General features: G+C 39.5%; 1 protein-coding gene across 17 annotated transcripts in view; it reads right to left on the bottom strand.

Annotated features, from left to right (window-relative positions):
- Positions 1–23086, bottom strand: part of LOC140623439 (eukaryotic translation initiation factor 1-like) — a 141252-nt gene that overhangs the window by 90648 nt on the left and 27518 nt on the right. For all 17 annotated transcript variants that reach the window (XR_012023038.1, XR_012023042.1, XR_012023040.1 and 14 more), the window contains exon 3: positions 9961–10046. The gene's annotated coding sequence lies outside the window, so the exon portion shown is untranslated. The remainder of the gene's footprint in view (positions 1–9960; positions 10047–23086) is intronic.

Genomic DNA, 23086 nt, shown 5'->3' with positions numbered 1-23086 from the left:
ACGGACATCCAGTAAATGAGGGTGGGTGTTCAATAACTTCTACAAACCTTCTTTTGTACAGAAGCTAGTGGTGCTAGCTGGCAGTGCATTAGATAATCTGGAAGAAATTTTATCCCATCTGTATTCTCAGTGGCCAACACTACAGATTATAACATCTTTTCCTAACGTATTTCATGGGACACTAGACTCAAAATGTGCTCAGCAAAAACTTGATTGCACAATCAAGTAAGCTTGAAATACTGCACACCACAGGCCCTTTCAAGAGTCCCTATTCACATTAACCTACTAAGGAGATTTTTCAGTCTTTCTGTAAAGAAGTATGTTTAACTTCAATCCAAAATTGCTTCAAATGTTTTTGATCATGCAATCTTCACCTTGCACCTACTACTTACTATCCCATGGAAGTAGTGCTCCTCTGAACTCACCTTGGAGTTTTATTTAGAAACACCGAGTTATGTCATAATTAGACCTCTATGGCTCCCGACAGTCCTTTGAGTGGATATTTGAGACTTTTCTCTAACATAGTTAATAACATGAACTTGATGAATTATAATTTCCAAATCGCCCTGCATGAAAATAGAGATAATGAGTTCTTTCTGCCTTCCTCTAAGAAGAGGTTGGCACTCTCTTATCTCAGAAGGAGAGGAGTTAAGTAAGAGCAGCTTCTACATCAGCTCAGCAATCCTGTGCATTGCCTGGTTATAGAGCTCCCAGGGGCACAGGGACCTGGTGGGATTGGGAATTGGACCTCTGTTCATGAACCCTGGCTTCTTATTGTGACTGCCTCTGTGTCAGCTTGGCTAAGCTAATATGCCCAGTTGCTAAACATCAGTCCAGATTTTGCTGAGAAAACTTTGTAGATGTGATTAACATCTATCATCAGTTAACTTTAAGTAAAGGAGATAGTCCTCAATAATCTGGGATGGCTTCTTCCAATCAGAAGAAAGACCTTAAAAGCAAAACTGAGGTTTTTCCTGGGAAGAAGAAATCCTACTTGTGAACAGCATCTCCTGCCTGAGAGCCTCCAATGTCCTGCTGGTTCTGGTCTCTGGTAGAACTTTGACTGATAACACTGCTCATTGTAGCTTTCCCTTATCAGCATCCCTGTCAGTCAGGCTAATCAAACTTTTCAAGCAGAGTAAGGAGGCTGAAGGTATGGACATAGCATCTTCCCCTCAGGCCAAGGAAAGGATCTGCCTCAAAGCAAACAGCAGGAAGTGTCAGGATCTGCAGTCTGCCCTGACAAGAAGGCTGGGAAAGAGAAACAGGAATGGCCTTTGCCTCCACACTGGGAGTACATGTTCTCCCTGAGGCAATGTCTGTCCCTGCCACTATTGCTGTCCAGCAGTAGGGCTGGTAGTGAGCAGTTTGGAGTTTGGGAGGGGTGGTAGAATTTGCTCAATGTTGATGTATTTCCATGCCTAGGCACAACCAGGTGAAATAATTTGTGGAAAAAAATGCTTGCCTTGGATTTAATTATTTTTTCACAGTTTAATAGTATCTCAGGGCATTTATTTTGCATTTAAGATGAAGAGCATAGATTTGTATATATTATGGAAATAGACTATACTTCTCATTTCGGTAAAGAATGTGAAAGCCCAATCTACTCAGTAGCATTGACATGAGGGAGAGATGGGACATGTTTGTGCACTTACGTGGGTGTTCTTTAGCTATATGTGGAGAAGACTTTAATTTTCACAATATATGTTTAAAATATGTGCCGACTCAGCAATTCCAGGTCTAAGAATTTATCCTGAGGATATATGTGAAGTTGTAACTTATAAGAGATTTCATCTCAGTTGTGAAAAATCAGAAGCCACTTGGGGTGCCTGGGTGGCTTAATCAGTTAAGCGCCCAACTCTTGATTTTGGCTCAGGTAATGATTTCAGGGTGGTGACATCATGCCCCATATTGGGCTCCATGCTCAGTAGGGAGTCTGCTTGTCCCTCTCCCTCTACTCTTCCCCCACTCATGGGCTCTCTCTCTCTCTCTAAAATAAATAAATAAATAAAATCTTTATAAAAAAATTAGAAGCCACTTGCATCAAACAGTAAGGTTAGTAAACTACAGTATAACAATATACAATTGAATAAAATAAAAAGAGCAACCATTCATTGAATAGTGTACAAAGCACAGTTCTGTAAGGGTTTTTATATTATTAACTTACTCAGTCCTCACAACAAATCTACAAGGCAGGTTCTATCATCTTCTTTTTACAGACAAGCAAACTAAACATAGTGGAAGGATAAAGTGCACAAGGTCACACAGTTAGCAGGTGGAGCTGGGATTCCAGCCTGAGCACTTTGGCTCCAGAGCCCAGACTCTTTGTCTATGCTATGCCTCACTCTCAAGGATGATGTTATTTCACACATCCGTGTATTTAGATACACATATACAAAACACAATAACAACAAAAATGGAAATTCTACACTTTAAAATCAATGATCTTCCTTTTTTCTTTCGTGCTTATTATCTGTTTTTGCTAAATTTTCTATAATAAATTTAGTAAATATTTTATATTTTAAAAATAAAAACAATAAAGGGCACTTGGGTGGCTCAGTTGGTTAAGTGGTAGACCCTTCATTTCAGCTCAAGTCATGATCCCAGGGTCTTGGGATTGAGCCCTGCTTTAGGCTCTGGCTCAGAGGAAGTCTGCTTGAGATTCTCTCTCTCCCTCTCCCTCAGCCCCTCCCCCTGCTCATGCTCTCTCTCTCTCAAATAAATAGATAAAGCTTTTTTAAAAATCAAAACAATAAAAATTCATGTTGTTACTTTGATTGAGAACAAATTCCTAATTTGTCTGGTCAGAGACTAGAGTCAGTTCAATGCAGACACAACATTCAGGAGAGCTACTCAAAGTCAATTCATTCCAGAAGAATATGAGCCAGGCAGCACAGGAAGGACTCTTCCAGAACACAAGTTCCAGGCCCCCAAGTCATATGCACCATCAATATGCCAGTCAACCAACAAGCCCTCAGCTAAGAACAGAGCTAATCTAAGAACATCTCCTATACCTTCCTTTAGCTAGTTTCCAAACCTCAGTTCTCTCAACACAGCCAATTATCATGATCACCAAAAGTGACCATGAGTTTCAAGTCCATAATCTTTAGAAAAGTCAGGAACTAATAAATGTGGTGAGTTGGGACTTCACAGAACTCTTTCTCAGTGGGTGTGCTCTGGATCTTCTGCAATCAGTATACATATTGAATGCTATGAGAAATAATCAGAAATGTAAAGGTTAGAACTGAATAGACTTACAGATAAACTCCAAATATCTTCATTTAACATAGATCCCAAGCTCAGAGAAGTTAAATAACTTGCTCTCAGCTACTCAGAGCTGAGAGGCCAAACCAGAATTAAAAACCAAATTTTTATTGACTAGTCCATACCCTCCCTGTTAAGCCATGCTGCCTCAGGGGTTTGGGTTCAGTGGTAAGGAGTTAAAGGAAGTACTGATATACAAACAATAGATATTTTATCAAAACTATGTTGTATTCACTTTTATTATACTAGCAAAAGAGAAGTATACAGAGTAAAACTTGAAGGCCCCATTCTACACACCACAACTCCCCCATCCCTCAATTACCATGGTCAGTAATTTGTGGTGTGACCTTCCAAACCCCTTTCCACAAATGTCATACATGTATTTAGTGGCATGCTAGAACCAGCTCATACTGGTTCTTGAGAACCAACTTAAATATTCAGGAAAAGTTGTGAGCTGGTTGTTAAACACAGTCATTATTAAAAATTAACTTATACAAACTTATAATTAAATTATATTAAAAACAAAGATAAAAAGTACTCAAAACTTATCACTTTCTTTTTTTTCACAACTTTTTATTATTTCCTACATTCCTGGGGTTAGTTACATTTATTGGGTCTGTATGATGGAAAGAGTAATGGTGTGTTACTCTGCATCTCTTCCCAGCTTCCCATTTCTACATTCATAGGATCCACCATAGTGAGAGCATTTACACCAAGGAAATTGACAAACACTATACAACATGGCTAGCCTTTCCTCTTCAGAGACAGCCAGCTTTTGAGCATTTGTTAGCATACCATAAGAGATCTTTTTTCAAGTTTTTTTTCTTTATAATAAGCAGACTACTGAAAATTTGTAGAAATCTGTCAAATGCATTTCTGCTCCTCAGTGAAAACAGAGAAGCACTCACTGAAATGTGTAAAATACCTGGTTTTTAAACTATTACTCATTTTCTCTTCCTCAATAACCAGCTCCCTTGATAATCTGAACTTCTATTTTAACTAAATCCCAGCTCCTTTTAACCTTTCAAGGATATTCTGCATTCCCTCCCCAGTTCACCCCCACACCTTTCAAGCTTTAAGAGAGAAAGAGCATTTTTAATGGCAGAGGTGAAGTTTTCTGAAGGTAATTACTTAATAGGCAACAAAACAAGAATGGCTGGATTTGTTTGGCCTTGGTAAGCACGAGATCCTCCTAGGGGCTACTTGGGCACTCCTAGCTCCTGAATGTCAGGGGGAAAGCAATATGCTTAGTCCCTTTTGTTTACACACCAAAAGATTAGGTTTCCTTAAATTCCTAAGGAATTTCAGAAGATTAACTTTTAGATAGGAAACTTCATAGGCTGAGTAGGCTAAGAAAAGAAAAAAGAAAAAAATCATGTCACCCTCAAGCAGTTCCATCAAGGGATGAAATTTTAAATCACATCATGTCTCACACCCATTTCTTAGTGCAAAATAAATCACTTGAACAGAGGGCAAGCCAATTTTTACTTTAAAAATGTTGTGTCCTGAGGCTGTCTTCTTGAACTTCAAAAGCACACTTTGTAATTACTCTACCTATCAAAGGAAACTCAACATTTCACCTCCAATTTCTTCAGCTTGTGTTATCACTTTTAATTGTTAATAAACTACATTAATTTTAAACTGATTATTCTGTTTGGGAATTCAATGTTTTCAAACAGAATACACTGAATTATATATAAATGGACTTATTTACGTACCAGCTAAAGTTAAGTGGAGCTTTTTCTCACCTGTCATTGGTTTTATTTTTAGTAATTTCCGACATTTTGGAGACTCATAGCAATTCATGTCCCTCATTTTTTTTTAAAGGAACTGTTCTAGGAATGAGAAGGATAAAAATGCCAGGGATTTTTTGGGAGGTTTTGCTCAACATTGATATCATTTGATTAGGTGACATGACCCTGCCTGTGACTTTTTTTTTTTTTAAGAAAGTGAAGGCTAAAAAAATAATTTGTTAAACTCAGACCACACTATCAAACTTCATTCAGATTTGTTTAAACCTTTCTTTTTCCTAACAAGATTTCCCCAACCTGGAATTAATAAGTTCTTAATATCAACCTCCCTGCCACCATAGGCACTGACCATATCTACCTGACAGAAGCATTTATTTGCTCACAAATCATATTTTTCCAGCCCTGTCAATTTTCTGTCATGGCAGCAAACAAAATATTCTTGAGATGGAAACATGCCATGTTTGTTTCCACTTTGACATCAAGGTCAGAATCAGGAGGTGAGAACAGTTCCTGCCTGACTAAAAAATTCCCAGAACATCCTTCTCTCTACCTTAATTATGCCCATGGTGCTGAAGCCTTCACCTGGGGGACCTCCCTCTCCTCTGCCAAGCAAAACCAGTTCTGCAGTGCTTTTCCGGGCCTCCCGGATAACTGACATGCTTTCCACATCAGAGCACTTATAACCACCACACCCACCATCATCATCACCATCATCATCCTCTATTCAGGGTTTGCTGTGGGGCCAGGCACTGCTATGCATGTTTTCCACGTGTTGATTTAAGTAATCCTCAGCACAACCATTATTATTACCACTCTATAGCTATAGATAGGACACTAAGGCTCTGAGAGGTTGGTGCTCAAGGCCATTTGACTGGTAGATGACAGACCAGTCAGCTCTGCGGACTGTGCACTCAAGCACTCCACCATATCTTCCTAGTTCATCAAGCTACTTGGTTACCCACATATTTGTTTCTCTACTGGCCCAAGCACTCCCAGAAGGCAGGAATGATTTGTTACGTATTCCAATATCACCCGGGGTGCCTGCCATACTGCCTGGTAAGTAGTAGGGGCTCACTGACTGTTTATGGAATGAATGAATGGGTTTTTCCTATGCTTTCCAGGTATGTGAACTGGGAGATGTCTCCAAGAGAAGACAGCCCATGGTGGCACCAGGGAAAGAAATGATCAAACTGGTGGCCCTGGATGGTACATGGACTAAAGCCAAGATCTGTCTACTCCTAGGCTATATAAGGTGAGCAACAAAACTGATCTTGTGGATTAGGCAAACACTGATCAAGTATCACCATCCCCAGAGAGCTATGGCAAGGAAAGTGCCATAGACAGTACACAGCATACTATAAGTCAGTGACTGGGTTGCCGTAAGCTAGCAGGGCTGGCCCTGAGTTCGTGATAAAGTGGGGAAGGCTGACATTAGCATATCTTTCTGATTCTTTTAGCAATCCACAAGCAAAATTACAATTTAAATGTATTCAGTTATTTAAAAAATAATAAATTTATTCAGTTATTGATACATACTCTATATTTTCCCCAAAATAGTCTATATATTTAGCAGATTTATAAATTCGAAGTGGAAAGAAATAAGAAAACAAAAAAAACAGGGACAATAAATGGAACTTAGAACAAGGCTAACACTAAAAAACAAAGTGTGTAATAGTCTTTCTACATATGCTGTGGCTGGGACAAAATATTGAAATGTATATAGTAATTTATAATATACATTCACAAAGACTCTCATATTGGGTCTTCAAAGTAGCCATTCCCTATAGCTAATGTTATTATGTGCAAGTTACAGGTCAGGAACTAGAGGCTCAAAGAAATCAAGAAACTTTATTGAGTTCCCACAGATAGTGTGACTGGAACCAAGGCTGAAATCAACCCTTTGGGTAAGAAACGAATTCCAAGGCCTGTTGCCTAAGAGGCCTCACAAATCAGCCACACCTGAGCCATCTCTTCCAAATGGGTGAAAATAATGAACCATAGTTTGGGTAAAATTTTTATTTGTCCCTTTAACCTGCAATTATTTATAGCATATAACAATAATTTTGCAGATATATGAAATCTGAGTTTGATTCTAGAACTGGTGTTTTGTGAGTTTGATGGTGCATCTCCATACACTGCTGCTGACAAAAGTCACACTCCTCTCCTCACAGAGCAGGTCTATGGAATTTCTCTGAATTTGCTCTCTGGGTAAGGTCAGACTCCATCGCCCCTTCCTTTACAGTAAGTTCCTTGGGTTTTAGTGAAATCTCTTGGGGGGTGGGATTAGTAGGGAGAGGTGTGCTCCCTGGGTAGACTGGGTCTTCTCTACACACAAGGAAACATGTTAACCAACATCCAGACATCTTGGTATAACCCTGATGCTGCCTTCTCACCTCTAATTAGATTGAAACCAATGAATCAGAAGAGGCTCAGACATGATGCCTGAAAACAGAGCAAAAAGAAAGCAAAAGAGATTTCTGATGATGAAGAAACAGTACTTAGGGGCAGATCATTTCTAGGAGAGTTACTTCCAAAGAGGCACCTGTGTCTTCCTAGCCTCAGTGGACTCTCCTTCCCCTCTACCCCTCTAGCCTCAGCACTCCATCCCTCACCTTCCCCCACCCCCAGGACTGTCCCCCACCTGAGCAACCCTAAGGAAAGTGCTTCAGACCCTACTTTTCCGGAACTGTGTTTCTGAGCCTCTGCTTCTGCCCTAGACATCTACAGAAGATTTCACTGCAGGGTACACCAGTAAACACAGTGAAGAAACATAACAGTATCCACTTAGACATGGGATTAATTGCAGCCAGATACACTGAAAAACAAAAATTCCTTAGCCTCCTGCTGACTTACTGTGTGAAGGAGGGGTCCTGCTGATGTGTTAGCAATCTTTCCTGAACAATAAAACAATCTAATGCTTTCTGTCTGGGGGGCAAATCACCGCTAATAGGATCTTGCCAAATACTCTTGCTGCCCTCACCTTCCTTACTTTCCTTACAAGGTCCCTTTCTGACTATGACAATGTACCAGCATGTACAGATATCAATACTCCTTTTCAGAAAACTAATCACAATTCTAGGGGGAAACCCCAACATCATCTTCAGACTATCTGCAGTCCAACGATTGCGTGTTTTTTAATGCTTATAGAGGAACATGAAATAAAATCCAAAGGTACCTCAAATAAAAGAAAAGGGAAATAGTTTAATCATTCTTCTTAGTCAAATACTCTGATAAGATGACCACAAAATAGCAAGCAACTCATTTATTGGAACAAACTTGGGAGATAACATAGTGTATCTTCATTTTATAGTTGAAGAAATTGAGGGAATGCCCCAAGCACACAGTACAAGTTGGTGTTAAGACAAGAAATTGAATGAGCAAGACAGGCAGCAACAGAAGAAAAGCACTAAAGAAGGCAGCTTGAGATCCAGGACTGCAGGGATGATGCAGGCAGCTTCATCAGTTAGAGACAGACACACCCTGTCATCTCCCGCTGGTCCCATACATTCCCTCCATCCCCACTGCCACTCCCACTATTCACACCTCTCTCATCCATCCTGGAGTGGGTGCCACTTCACCTTTACATCTGGGACTCATCAGAGGTAATAAGACACAGAATGGATGACAGAAGTCATTCGAGCCCCCTTCCCACTCAGTGGGTCCACTTTCTATCCCAAGAATCAGTGGAGGGAGGAGTACAGCAAGAAAGCAGCAGTAGTTGTTTTTGTCCTTATTTATATATGCCCTCTCCCTAACCTCATCCAAAAACAAACCCCCATCTTGCTGTAAAAAGATTTTAAGCCAGCTTATTTTTTTTTAAGTCTTAAGCACCAGAAGTTTATGACCGTTGGTGTTTGAATTTTTTTGAAAGTGCCACAATGAAACATGAGTTCAAAGTGTCATCATCCTGTTGCAGATGGATAGCAAAAATGACCTGTTCAACTAGCTTACAAAATTAAGTTAAAGAGAAAGAAGCCTACAACACATGTTACTGAGTTTTAGGGTTTTAAAAAAATGAATGCTATCACTTAAGAACTAGCTTCCTTTTTCTATAGTCTGGTACTTGCAGCTTGAAATAACAGTTGGTCCATGGTGACAGCACACTAAGGAAGCCACATCTGCCTCTAACAATCCTCTCAGAGGCTGAAGACTGAGTCTGGAGGCCTTAAAGGAGTCCTGAAGACTGAATTCTAACTTACTCCCTGCTGACTCTTTTCCTAAATTTCTTTGTGATGTTCAGTAATACATAAAGTTAAGTTTTCCCATATAAATAAAACTGATCACTCCTGCCAGCTAGCTATATCAAAGAGAACTATTAAACTGTGAATCTTTGCAAAGAGGGGGAGTGTTGAGAGCCTGGATATGCAAAACAGCATCTAATATTGCATGTTATGAGCAACCAAACACATCTGGGAAAAGAAACCCACTGCCACTTAAAATACCTGCTCTATTCTCTAGCACATCTGTGGTGCAATTAAAGAACCTAGCACACAATTAAAATTCAGGTCAGCACACAGCAACAATGGGGCTCTTTGATGTGAGGTCAGCTTTGGTCATTCTCATATACTCATTAAACAGGTTAATCAACTTAGTGCAGGATATAGGACAGGAATGACCGAAAAAAATCTATTTAATTACCATTACCCTGAAAGCACTGGCAGAAAGATTGGTTTTATTTGTTTGACATAGCAACTACTGTTTCATTGTCACTGCATGCTGGAGCTAAGAGTGCCACTTCTGGAATCGTGTACTTTGTTTCCAGCTAGCGAAATGTAGATATAACACAAATATTTGTTTGCATTTATTATTAATATATTAAAAGCAAATGGTTTGATGTATGCCATTCCCTTTTCCCCCTATACATTTCTTTCTCTTTGTCCAAGTAACAAAGCATGAGGTGAATTTGTGGAATGTGTCTCATGCTCTTTCCATTTGTTTGCCTTACCTTGAGTCAAGAAAGCTCTAATTTGACATATTCAGTCTGGATGAGTAAACTTGAGTTGCATTCTCCTAATGGGTTTTACACAGGCCCTGCAAGAAAGAACAGGTAATATGAACATGTAGTGCCTACTGTTAATGTTTTAGTAGAAAGACCAGTAAACTGGTCAAATAGATTGAGATTTGAATCCAGCTCCATGATTTGTACTCACTGATGAAATGAAGACCATAAGATCACTTTGCAGCACTGTTGTGAGGATACGTTAAAATAATGTAATAAAGTACTTAGTCCAGTGCTTGGAATATGGTAGAACTTAATGGTGACTACTTTTATCATTAAGAAAATGCTTTAGTCACTGAGGAATCTATAATGTCATTAATTAAGGTAAAATTTTCTTTTCTTCCCTAAAAACAGTATTCAGTGCATCTTAAAACAAACCAGGGTTTGTTTGTTTGATTTGTTTGGTTTTTTGTTTATTTATTTAAGTAATCTCTGCACCCAACATGGGGCTCAAACCCACAACCCCAAGATCAAGAGTTGTACACTTTTCCAATTGAGCCAGGCCAGACATCCCAACCAGTTCTTTTTTCAATGATGAAACTAAACCTACAATATATAATATTAAAGGAAAAATGAAAATCCTTCACTAGACTTTTAAGTAACAGCATAAATGACTTTAAGAGGAAAGCACTGTGAATGAGTGTTAGAGGCATCCAAATGATTCTTGTATCATGCCCAAATAAGATATAAGGAGTCCCATCTTTAGGGAGCAGGAGGTGGCATAGGAACCCTCAAGATTAAAAAATCACAAGTAGCCTCAATAACATATCCGTTAAAAAAGTACACTTGAGGGGATGCCTGGTGGCTCAGTGGTTGAGCATCTGCCTTCAGTTCAGGGCATGATCCCAGAGTCCCAGGATCAAGTCCCATATCAGGCTCCCTGTAGGGAGCTGCTTCTCCCTCTACTTATGTCTCTGTCTCTCTCTGTGTGTCTCTCCTGAATAAATAAATAAATAAAATCTTTTTAGAAAAAAGAAAGTACACTTGATTCTTGTTATTCATAGTAGTTATGTTCTATAAAGTCACTACAAACACTGAATTAGCAAACACTGAACCATTGTTCCCAGGGGGAAATATAGGGTTAGGTTCCTATGAGCCTCTTGTCACAACATTTTTGTCAACATTTTGTCAACAAAAGATAAATATATAACCTTGCTTTGTGTGTATTTGTGTTTAAAGATACCTTATAAATAAGGTACTTATTATACCTTATAAATAAGATATAAATATGTACTGACGATTCATTAATGTTGAATTCACAGCAACAGCACTTTAAGTCAGGTCTGAATGAAGCTCATCTAATACATGCAGGTTCTTCATTAAGGCATGGTGACAGCCTGTTGTGCAAAGATGGTAACTCACCAATGTGCTTGGGGACCATTTTAAACAGCAAAGTACCAACAAAAAGCATATAACACAAAAAACAGGGCAATAAACTGACCACAAATGGGCACTTGTTTCCTGACTATAAACAAGAATGCAGAGAGTTGCACTGCTCAACCTCAGCTGCAAAACTTGGACATTGAGCAATTCAAATTTTTCACCATTGCACCCATGTCTGTGAAGGAGCATGAAAGTACCACCAACATTGATTTGGGGGGTACAAATAAATTTTAACAAGTAGGCGAATTCACAAATACAGAACCCATGAAAAATGAGGCTTAACTAGGTCAACTTGAAAATTGACCTGTCCCCTATCAATAAGCCCAACATAGTAAGTCTTGTCTTCAGTGTTTGATGGAAAGCTTTCTTTTTTTTTAAGATTTTATTTATTTATTCATGAGAGATACAGGGAGAGAGGCAGAGACATAGACAGAGGGAGATGCAGGCTCCATGCAGAGAGCCCAATGTGGGACTTGATCCCGGGACTCTGGGATCACGCCCTGAGCCAAAGGCAGACACTCAATAGCTAAGCCACCTAGACATCCCTGGAAAGCTCTTTCTTAGGAAATGACCAGATAAAGCCATTAGCTCGCATTTAGGGGCTAACATTGTATGAAAGCACTAAAACAAAACTTTAAACACTCGAATGGAAGTCTGGAGAGTCTCAGAGCAAGGAGTTCTAACTCTATGAGAAGCAAGAGTGAACTGAGACTCACTGAAGGGCCAGTATAATCAGGCCTCCCATTGCCCATTTATTATGGAATAATTAATAAAAGAATAACAACAAACAATGGTAATAACTGTCACATTTATTATGTGCCAAGCACAAGTCTAAGATTAGTTTATTAATTAAATATATATTAACATGGTTATTTATTAAATACATTTACTATTATTATTTATGGTTCAAGTTGTTGTTTTCCTCTAGTTTGTTGTTTTTTTTTTTTTTTTTTTTAAGAAAAGTTGGTTTGGGTGCTCCAGGAAGAAAGCTACCCCAGGTGGTTGGAAACAGAAAAGTTACTGCTGGGAAGACTAGAAGCCATAGATTTCTAGAAGTGTTCTCTCACCCCACCCCTTACATAAGAGCATCCATTGATTCATACTGAAAGCAGCCACTACAAGGTTCAACAGGATCAGCCAAGTGGATCTTCTTCAGACAGCTAGATAATTCTCAGGATGACAAACTGTTAGACCTGGATGGGAGCCTAATCATCACCTAATTGAACCTCTTCTTCCGCAAAGAAAAATGAAGCTCACAGATGTTAAGTGATAGATCTAATTAATAATATACCTCTGAATTGATCATTTAGAAAAATTATCTGGCCATACCAATAAATGGTGAAAATAACTTGATGAAACCCACTACTAATTTAAAAGAAAAAAAATGAGGATGGGCACTTGCCCTCTTACAAATTAAAATGTTATAAAAGCACATTATTTTTTTAAATGTGGCATTAAAGAAGGAATATACAGACAGACCAGGGGAGTAGAATATATGCCCCACAAATAAACATAGCAAGTTTATATGGATATATCGGTAATCATCTATAGCATCATTTGAAATTATTTACCAAAATAAGCTATAAAGAACTAAATATTTGTATAAACTAAAAAATACAGATATAATATAGGTGGATTAATTTTATAAGAGTAGAAGAAATTATAGAAGAAAATATCTACTATGTAAAATATTTCTCTGTTTAAGAAAAATGACTCAAAGTTAAAGTAAACAAAGTGATGGTTGCCTACTCAATATCCATTCTCTCCTATTTACATACTAACAGAGCTCCAATTTTGTCAAAGGAGCAAAGTACCCAACTAAAAATCCTGTTTTAGACATCTCTGCAGCAAGGGGTGGCTATGTAATAAGTTTGGAAAGAAGAAATGTGTTGGAGACTGTTAAGGAGGACATCAAGAGAGGCTTCATAAAAGACACAAATTGTAGCAAATGTTTGGTGCTCCACCCAGAGCCCATCAAAAACCCTTTATCTGTTCGGTGCACCCACATCCTTGTTTCTGTGCATTCTGATCCTGATAGCTGGCACCTGTTACTTTCTTCAACTACCTTTGAGCTATTAGAGCATCCTTGCCCCTGTGACTAGGGCAGGAGTCTGAATGTGGGAGCTCCTTGGCTTTGAGAGGACATAGACCTACCCACATTTATGCTCAGAGTCCAAGGTCAGGCTATAGCACTCCCTTGTTTGGCTTTATCTTCTTCTCTATGCTGCTTCCTTTACTCTATCAATTTCTCCTAGAAATACTTCTTTAGTAAATCACTAACACAAGAACAGGCCAAGGTCTACTTCTGGGGAATCTGACCTAAAATATATTCTCAGCTGGCCTCCCCATTCATCTTTTGTTCCTTCACTCCACCACCTTTTTCCTTCTTGGAGCATGGACAAAATGCCTGGAGGTCCTGCAGCCATCTGGCAACCACGAGGCATAAAGCAGCAAGTCTCAGACCCAGGCACTAAGGATGATATAGCAGAAAGATGGAAAAAAGCCAAAATACCTGATGGTTTAATTAAATTGTCATACTAGTCTTGGACTGACATCCCCAGATTTATTTTTGCAAACAAATAATTACTTTATTTGTTGATATGCCTGATGTGGCATATAATAACATCCCTCCAAAGATGTCCACAGCCTTAAATCTGTAGTTGTGCCATGTTATATGACAAAGAGGAATTAAAGGTGCAGATGGAATTAAGGTTGCTACTCTGCTAACCTTAAAGCAGGGAGAGTGGTCTGGATTATCCAGGCGGGCCCAATGTAATCACAAGAGTCTTTAAAAGTGGAAGCAGGAAGCAGAAGGAAAAAAAAAAAAAAAAAGGAAGCAGAAGAGAGATCAGAGGCAAAGAAGATGTAATGGTGGAAGCAGAGGTGGGAGTGACTGTGTGTGAGAACAACCACCCACTTCTGCTGGCTGTGAGAATGGAGGAAAGGGTCACCAGCCAAGGGACACAGGCAGCCTCTGGAAGCTGAACAAGGCAAGGAAACAGATTCTTTCCCCTAGAGCCTCCAGAAGGGAACATAGCCCCGCCTTGATTTTAGCCAAGTGAGACTCTTTGGACCTCTGACATCGGAACTGTAAAAGAATAAATTTGTGTGGTTTAAACCACCAAGCTTGGTAATTTGTTACAACAACAATAAAAAATGAATACAGCCATGTATGTATGAAATTTGCTAAGAGAGTAGATCTTGAGCATTCTCATTCAAAAAAAGGTACTAAGTGAGGTGACAGATATGTTAATTAACTTGATTGTGATAATGATGTCACAATGTATACATATATTAAATCATCAGGTTGAACAGCTCTAATATACATAATTTTGTTTGTCAATTAATCCTCAATAAAGCTGGTGAGGGGAGAGAACTAGTACACCTGTTTCTGTTATTTGCAGACTAATTCAGACTGAAATGATATTTTAAAACTGAACACAAGTAATTTTTTTTTCAAAATTTTATTTAAATTCAAGTGAGTTCATAGTTTCAGGGCTAGATTTAGTGATTCATCAGTTACGAGTAATATTTTTGATACAAGAAAATCTTACACAAATCCATAAAAAACACTAAACCAATAAGTTGATGGGCAAATAACATAAGTAAACAAAACCTATAGATAAGGAACTACAGGTGCTAAGAAACAACATGGAAACAGCATGGAAACAGGTTTTCCACAAACATATATGAAATAGGGATTCCTGGGTGGCTCAATGGTTGAGCATCTGCCTTTGGCTCAGGGCATGATCCCCAGGTCCTAGGATTGAGTCCCACATTGGGCTCCTCTTAGGGAGCCTGCTTCTCCCTCTGCCTATGTCTCTGTCTCTCTCTGTGTGTCTCTCGTGAATAAATAAATAAAATCTTCCAAAAAACCATATATGAAATAGTTTTAAATTATCAAGAGAAAATCATTATGTTATAATAGTATGTTATAATACTACATAAAAAGTAAGACACAGGGGATCCCTGGGTGGCTCAGTGGTTTAGCGTCTGCCTTTGGCCCAGGGCGTGATCCTGGATTCCCAGGATCGAGTCTCGCGTCAGGCTCCCTGCATGGAGCCTGCTTCTCCCTCTGCCTGTGTCTCTGCCTCTTTTTCCTTCTCTCTCTATCATGAATAAATAAATAAAATCTTTTTTAAAAAAGGTAAGACACAAAATTTATTTATTTTTATTTGTTTATTTTTTTAAAATTTATATTGCGTGTTTCCAAGTATATTTTTAAAATAAGCATTGAAAAAGACTGAAAGAAAAGGAAAGATTTCAAAATAGTGAGATTTGGGGTGTTTTTTCCTTCTATTACTTTTCATATAGACCATATCTAAATGTCTAGCTCTCTCATTTCATTCGGTTCTCTTTAATAGGAAAAAGAAAATAAACTTTGCCTAAAATAATGATTACAACACAAATACAAAATAATTGTAACCCCCAATGTTATTTGTAATAATACATGGAAGGAAGGGTAAGGCCAAGTGCTAGCACAAAGGAGGGGTGAAGCTTGCCCTGGGGACACTAGGCAGGCCTCACAGAAGGGTGGGCAGCTGCATAGGGTCTTACCCAGGCCCATGATGTGAGAAGGGCACTGCAGACAGGGGAATGGGTGTTGAGTAAACTGCAAACAGCTGTGACGGCTGGAATGCAGACTGGGAAGGAGCAAGCACAGTAGAAGATTACGGAAACAGGTAGAAGCCCAACCTGTAAGGGTTTGTATCAGAAATACTAGAGTTTGACCTTTACTCTATGGGGAAGCAACTCTTGGCAGGAAAGAGCTGTGATAATCCTATCAGTATTTTATAAGGATTTTTCTGCCACGGTTTGAGGACAGACAGGGGACCAAAGGCAGTGGATTGAGTTCGTTCTATTGCAATTGTCCAGGTAAGAGGTCTGAACAAAATGCCACAGAAAAACTGAGGTGTTTATGAACCAAAGGGAATGAGTTAGAGGAAATAAAAAGGCTGACTCCCAGGGTTGACTGAGCCTCTTTCTACTAATTTTTCTCTGGTTTTTTAAATGACTGCTAACATACACACAGAAAGCCATGTGTATAAACGTATGGCCTATACAGCTTCATGGATTATGACAAAGGGAACCCACTCATGTAAACATCATGCAATGGATAATAGCTTGGACTAGTGGGGCCTCAAAGAAAGGCCCACTTGCTTGAGCCAAAAACCTGGAAGTCATCTTTCATTCTTTGCTACCCCTTGTATCACATATCTAAGCCATTAGCAAATCTTGTCAGCTCTGTCTTCAAAATATATCCAGAACTCAACCTGTTCTCACCATCTCCACTGCCATTACCCTACTGCGAGCCACTGCCATTTCCAGCTTAGACTATTGCCATAGCCTCCTGCCTGTTCTCTCTTACTCTTGCCCCCCATGATCTATTGTCCACACAGCTACTGGAATGGTCCTTTTAATATGGGGGTCACATCATGTTACTCCCTGTATCATATCACATTCTGTGACTCTCCCGCTCTGTATTGGTGCTCTTTGCCAAGTAACTTGAGAGTGAACTGCCTCATCCCCCTTGATTCTGGGTTCAGCTTTGTGATTTGCATAGTAGATATGACATAAGTAGATGCTTCAACTGGGTTTAGGCATTAAGGCTTTTTCTTTTGCGAAATTGTGCCAAAGTCTTCTCCCAATTTCATTCAAGTCTGGATTTAAGTCTCACAAGATGCATTGGGTTGGGAGAACCTAATTCATATCCAAAACTCTAGTTATTAGGGTGTCTATGGTTAGTAGGCTCTGCAATACAGGAAGGAGCACAAAAATCAGATTACCATCAATGGGGAAGGATCACTTCCTGATATCACTCTCTCATCCTGCTCCAATGTGCCTTTCCGGATGGCCCTGAACAGTCTTATCCCTGTATTTGCCCACCACCCCAGGCTCCCCTGCTTTACATTCTAGCTTAGGGTCCTGGTCAGAATCCCCTTTCCCATGTGCCCTTCCCTACCCACACTGGTCCATGCTAGTCCACTCTGCACAGGGAGTATTAGCCGTCTCTTCCCAAACTCCATAGCTCGCATCAAATAAAAGGGAATCTCTGGTCCTCTCACTGTGCACCTGTCTCCCTGTCTTACCACTGCACTCTGGACTTTATTTGACTGACCATTCCATCTTTGCCTTGTCCTGGAAACTGACCACTTAGTATCATCTTTCTGGCTAACTTTGAATCCCCTAGAGTCATAGTTCAGATCAAAATAATCTCTTTCTCCTGATTTTTTTTCTCACTGTATCAATTATTTGGGAAGAGAACCAACTTATCTGTTAGGTACTGCAGAGTATCCATAGGCCTACAAAAATGTTTTAATGTTAATTTCTTTTAAAAGTAGAAGAAAAAGGGGATCCCTGGGTGGCTCGGCGGTTGAGCGCCTGTCTTTGGCCCAGGGCATGATCCTGGAGACCCGGGATCGAGTTCTGCATAGGGCTCTCTGCATGTAGCCTGCATCTCCTTCTGCCTGTGTCTCTGCCTCTCTCTCTCTCTCTCTGTGTCTCTCATGAATAAACAAATAAAATCTTAAAAATAAATAAATGAAAGTAGAAGAAAAAAGAAAATAATGAAGATAAAATAATTTAATCTGTATCATATTCATCTTTGTATTTGATATTTGTAAAATTTCATATAAATATATACATTTTTAAATTTTATTTTATTTACTTTTAAATGAAGGAAAGGATCCAGGAAGGTGAAAGCTGCTAAGGCTAGCAAAAGTCATAATAGGATCCTGGATGCTTTTGAGGATGTGGCTATCTTTTGTGGGTATATATGTGCTTCAACTTAACTATAAACTCTTTAAAATTCTGTATAATTTTTTTTACATATTTGTCTTCCCTAGGAAAATGGTCTTTTCATTAGAAACCTGTTTTGGGGGATCCCTGGGTGGCGCAGTGGTTTAGCGCCTGCCTTTGGCCCAGGGTGTGATCCTGGAGACCCGGGATCGAATCCCACGTCGGGCTCCTGGTGCATGGAGCCTGCTTCTCCCTCTGCCTGTGTCTCTGCCTCTCTCTCTCTCTCTCTATCTCTGTGTGACTATCATAAATAAATTTTTTAAAAAATTAAAAAAAAAAAAGAAACCTGTTTTGGGGCATTTGGGTGGCTCAGTCAGTTAAGTGTCTGGCTCTTGATTTTGGCTCAGGTCAAGGTCTCAGGGTCTTGGGACTGAGTTCCTCAGGCTCTGCACCCAACGGTGAGTCTGCTTCAGGATTCTCCTTCTCCCTCTGCCTCTCCCCCTCCGCATCCCCACTGATGCTCACTCATGCATGCGCTCTCTCTCTCTCCCTCTAAAATAAATAAATAAATCTTAAAAAAGAAGAAATTTGTTTGAATTGGCTAACCAAATGTAACATGTTCTCCATAATACAGAAAGCTTAGTAGTTCCATTTTCCTTTCTCTATTCTAGGGTCAAAGCCACAGATGAGTAAGCCCCACACAATTGCTTAATCCTTCAGTTCACTGTCTTTCAAACACTCTTGTGATTGAAAGTTCACAATCATTCTCACATGTTATTAGAGGCAAATGAGAGGAGGCAGTAGGTTTTGCTCATTTGCTTATTCATTTGTTCATATAGTGGAACCCTGGCTCCTTTTCTCTTACTAGTTATGTGCTCTTGGCAAGTAATTTAAACTCTCTTTGCCTCAGCTTTCTGTTCTAGAAACTGGAGAATAAATATTAGCTTCCGAGGGCCATAATGAAGAATAAAAGAGATCATCTACATCAAGACCTACTGTGGTGCCTCATAAGCACTCTAGAAATTGTGGCTGTCAATTAATTGGAAAAAATTTGAGTGCCAACATATTTACTGAATTGATATACATTGAAGGAATGAACCAATAGTGATCAAACATCCAAAGGCCTTGTCTAGGTTCTATCTCACCACTACCACCACCCTGCCCCCTGCTCTCCTCTGAGAGCACACATGCTGCTGAAACCTTAGGTTATTCTCACCCAGCTGTGTAAAACAAGCACATCTGTCTTCTGGCCTTTGGTGGAATGTAGGCACCTCGAATGTATCTTACCCTGCCCAGTGTTTGCTGACCAAGGAGAGAATTTGTCAGCATCCCTACGGGGTTACAAAAGAAGTATCCCTGATGGTTGGGGGATGACTGCAAAGGCCACCCTCTGATCTTCCCAGCCCCACTTCTGCCTCCACTTACAGACATTCTCCACAGAGCAGCAGACTGATCTTTTTGAAGCTGTGCATTAAATCACATCACTTCCCTGATTATCCCTTTAAAGGTACCTCTTTGAGTTTAAAGTACAAATTCAATGGCTTGGCAAGATCTCCTCTCCAAGTCATTATTCCCATTCTCCCTCCAACTCCACACTCCAGACTTGACCTTCGTTTTTAGTTCCTCAAGCAGCATGTTCTCTTTATCTCACAGACCTCTCACCTGCCTCCCTTTTGGAGTTCCCTCTGCCAACAGCCATTTTCTCTTTTCTCTTCATTGGCTAAATCCCATCCCAACACAGGGAAATGACTCTGACCCCTAGACCACATTAGATCCCCTGGCTTTGCTCCCCTGAAGCACCTAGTGTTTCTCCAAACAGCACTGGAGTCTACTGTGATTATCTGTTTAATACCTGCCTTTTCCAACAGAAAGCAAACTTTTTTTAAAAAAAATTTTACTTTTTTTTTTTAAGTCACCTCACCCAACATAGGGCTCAAACACAACTCCAAGATCAAGAGATGCATGCTCCATGAACTGAGCCACAGCTCAGAGTATAAATTTTATAGGGCCACTGGTAAACCTGTCTTGTTCATGGACTGTATCTTTAGCACCTCACCCTGTACTTGGTCCATAGTATCTCTCAACACAGATTTGTTGACTGAAAGAATGAATTAATAAATTAAAGAATAAAGTCCTGAGGGAGCAAAACCAAAAATGAATCTCAATGCCAAGAATCAGCCTGCATCCATTAAAGCTATATAAGGCTAGTGCCAGAATAAGAGTATAGGTAACACCTCTTTACTTCAGTTTCCTCATCTGTAAATTGGGGAGGATACTAAAAAGCCTATCTTATAGGGTTGCTGTGAGGATTAAATTAGTTAACAGAAATAAAGCTGGCATTGTATGGGATTATTATATTTACTATTCACATGGGGCATTCTTCCTGGGTAGTGTACCTCATTCCACAGTGAATGAAGAGGCAATTTATTGAAACTAGCCTGCAAAGGAAGGGATATTTGTGGACTGGCAACGTCCAGTGCCCCATCCTAGAAGAGCATACAGCAAGAATGACTGAGGTTGCTACTCCCTGGAGTATCCTGTTATCTATAACACGGTCCAGATTAGAAGGTTATGATCCTGCTCTGTGGAATGCATATAACCCACTGCTGCATTTTCAGTCCATCTGGAGGACTGGGCCCAGTGAGTATTCCATCTTTATCCTCTCTAGTCCCCAAGAATAACACATCAAAGAGCATGTTTGCATCCCTGCAACAGATAACAGCACTGCCATGAGCTTCAGGGCCTGCGCATGCTACAGATAGAATGAATTAATAATTTCACATATTTATAAAATATGAATTAACCTAAGAAATATATAACTCCAAGTAAAATTCTACTTTTTAATACTGAGCAGAGAAAGACACTTTGATAAATGAAAATCTAGTACATTTTCATTATATAGTATCACCATATTGGCATTTATCACAAGAAACATATCACTCCTCTCAGATATATAGATGTTGACACAACAGAAGCATCGGGTTATTTTAGGGGTGTGTGTGTGGGGGGGATCCAGACAACTGACTTTTTAAATTATATTTGATTATTTGGATTTTTTTAACAATAGAAAAGCAAGTAGTATAATCAGTAAGAATTCTAGAGGCTCTAGTGCATTTATAAAAGCACAGTAAATTACTCATAAAGACCATGGAGCATTCACCTTTGTCTTGTGTGTGATATACCATATCTGTGTGGAACCTGGTTCACTTTGATGATACACAGCTATTCTCTCTGAAACCCTGCCTTCTCTTGCTCTGCTCTGTGTTGAGAGCTTCCCTTAATAGCTGAACTGTTTTTCCTGAAGAAGAAAAGGAAGCAGTGTGAGAAATGTACATTAGACTTCTTCCTTTTTCATAATACTGTAGTGATCACTTATATTCATATTCAAAGGTAAACAAGTGGTAAAATTGTAAAGCAGTATCCTATATTAAAAATATCATAGCAAAGAAAAAAATTGCCAGTCTACTCTACAAAGACATAATATACTAAAAATCAACCTTCTTTCTCCTCCTGCCCTTGATCCTAAAACAGTACCTATATATGCAAGGATGCTGTAAGCATGTGGATTATTTATTACTGGGTTTGGGGATTATTTTGTTGCTAAATAGGCTTGAGGGGGGCTATGTATTATCTATGAGATGTTTCCAAATGTTATTAAGGACACATCATTAGAAAAGAGATCAACTTTGTAGCTTAATGTTCTGCTTCCTTACAAAGAATTTTCCAATCAGAACCTGAAATAATACTATATAATTATATATAATAATACACACATATAAATATATATAAGTATATATAAATACATACACACAGGAACTATAACCACAATAGAAAAAATAAGATTTTAAAGAGAAGAAAGTATTAGCATCACCTCCAGGTAAAGAAATATGTGAGCTGGGATGGAAGGCCTTTATATGTAAAGCCAAGAATACTTATTTCCATATTGCAAAATGTGTCAAGCTTTGCAGAGATAATAGCACTGACCGAAAAATGTTAATTATGATAAATCTCCCAGAAACTCCCTGAACTAAAATCTCTCCCTCTACCTCAGGATGGTCTATAGAGCAGACCAAGGAGCTGGCTCCTGCCTTCCTGTCCTGTTCTCTAGCCTTTTCTGAATTCTCCCAGGTAAATTAGAAGATTTCCTTTTGGCATCCAGAAGGACCCAAAGTTACTACTAGAAGCTCCCTAAGGACACCCGCAGCCACAGTCTCGAATAACCAGCCAGAGATTCACCCGGAATCAGGCTTGAGAGCTCCATCACAACTATGGGGCCACCTAGTCTCTTGGCAATGCCACCTGGGCAGATACTCAAGTGTTGTACCCACACACAGAATCACCTGAGAAGGGCCGAGATTCTTTCTGCTCCACACTTTTCCAGCCTCCACATGGTTCTGAGCCAATTCCAGTCTTCCCACTAGCATGCTTGGTGAGCATGTGTTGAGTACAGGATAAAAGAGCAGTGCATAGAAAGAAAGGCTGGAGCAGTGTGTGCTATTGGTACTTGCCAGAACCCTTATTACTGAAACTTTGTCCCACACCTGTTCCTTCACAGCATAAAGAATTACATTGCTGGGGCACCTGGGTGGCTCAGTCTGTTAAGTGGCTGTCTTCCACTAAGGTCATGACCCTGGAGTCCTGGGATCAAGCCCGCATCACATTGGGCTCCCTGCTCAACAGGGAGTCTGCTTCTTCTTCTCCCTCTGCCTGCTGGCCCCCCTGCCTGTTCTCTCTCTCTCTCACTCTTTCTTTGCCAAATATATACATATATAAGTACATACATGCATACAATCTTTAAAAAAAAAAAAAAAAGAAGGAATACATTGCTGAATTCCAAGCTGTGATCCTGAAGGATATGTTGTATATAAAGCTTATCTGAAAACAGGGAGAAAGGGAGATGGCCAATGTATAAAAACTACCTTTTATTAGAAATTTCTATTGTACTAAGGGC

Source organism: Canis lupus, chromosome 33, assembly GCF_048164855.1.
Source record: "Canis lupus baileyi chromosome 33, mCanLup2.hap1, whole genome shotgun sequence".
NCBI lineage: Eukaryota > Metazoa > Chordata > Mammalia > Carnivora > Canidae > Canis > Canis lupus.
Note: the sequence above shows the minus strand (reverse complement) of the source record. Positions and strands in the feature narration are given on the sequence as shown.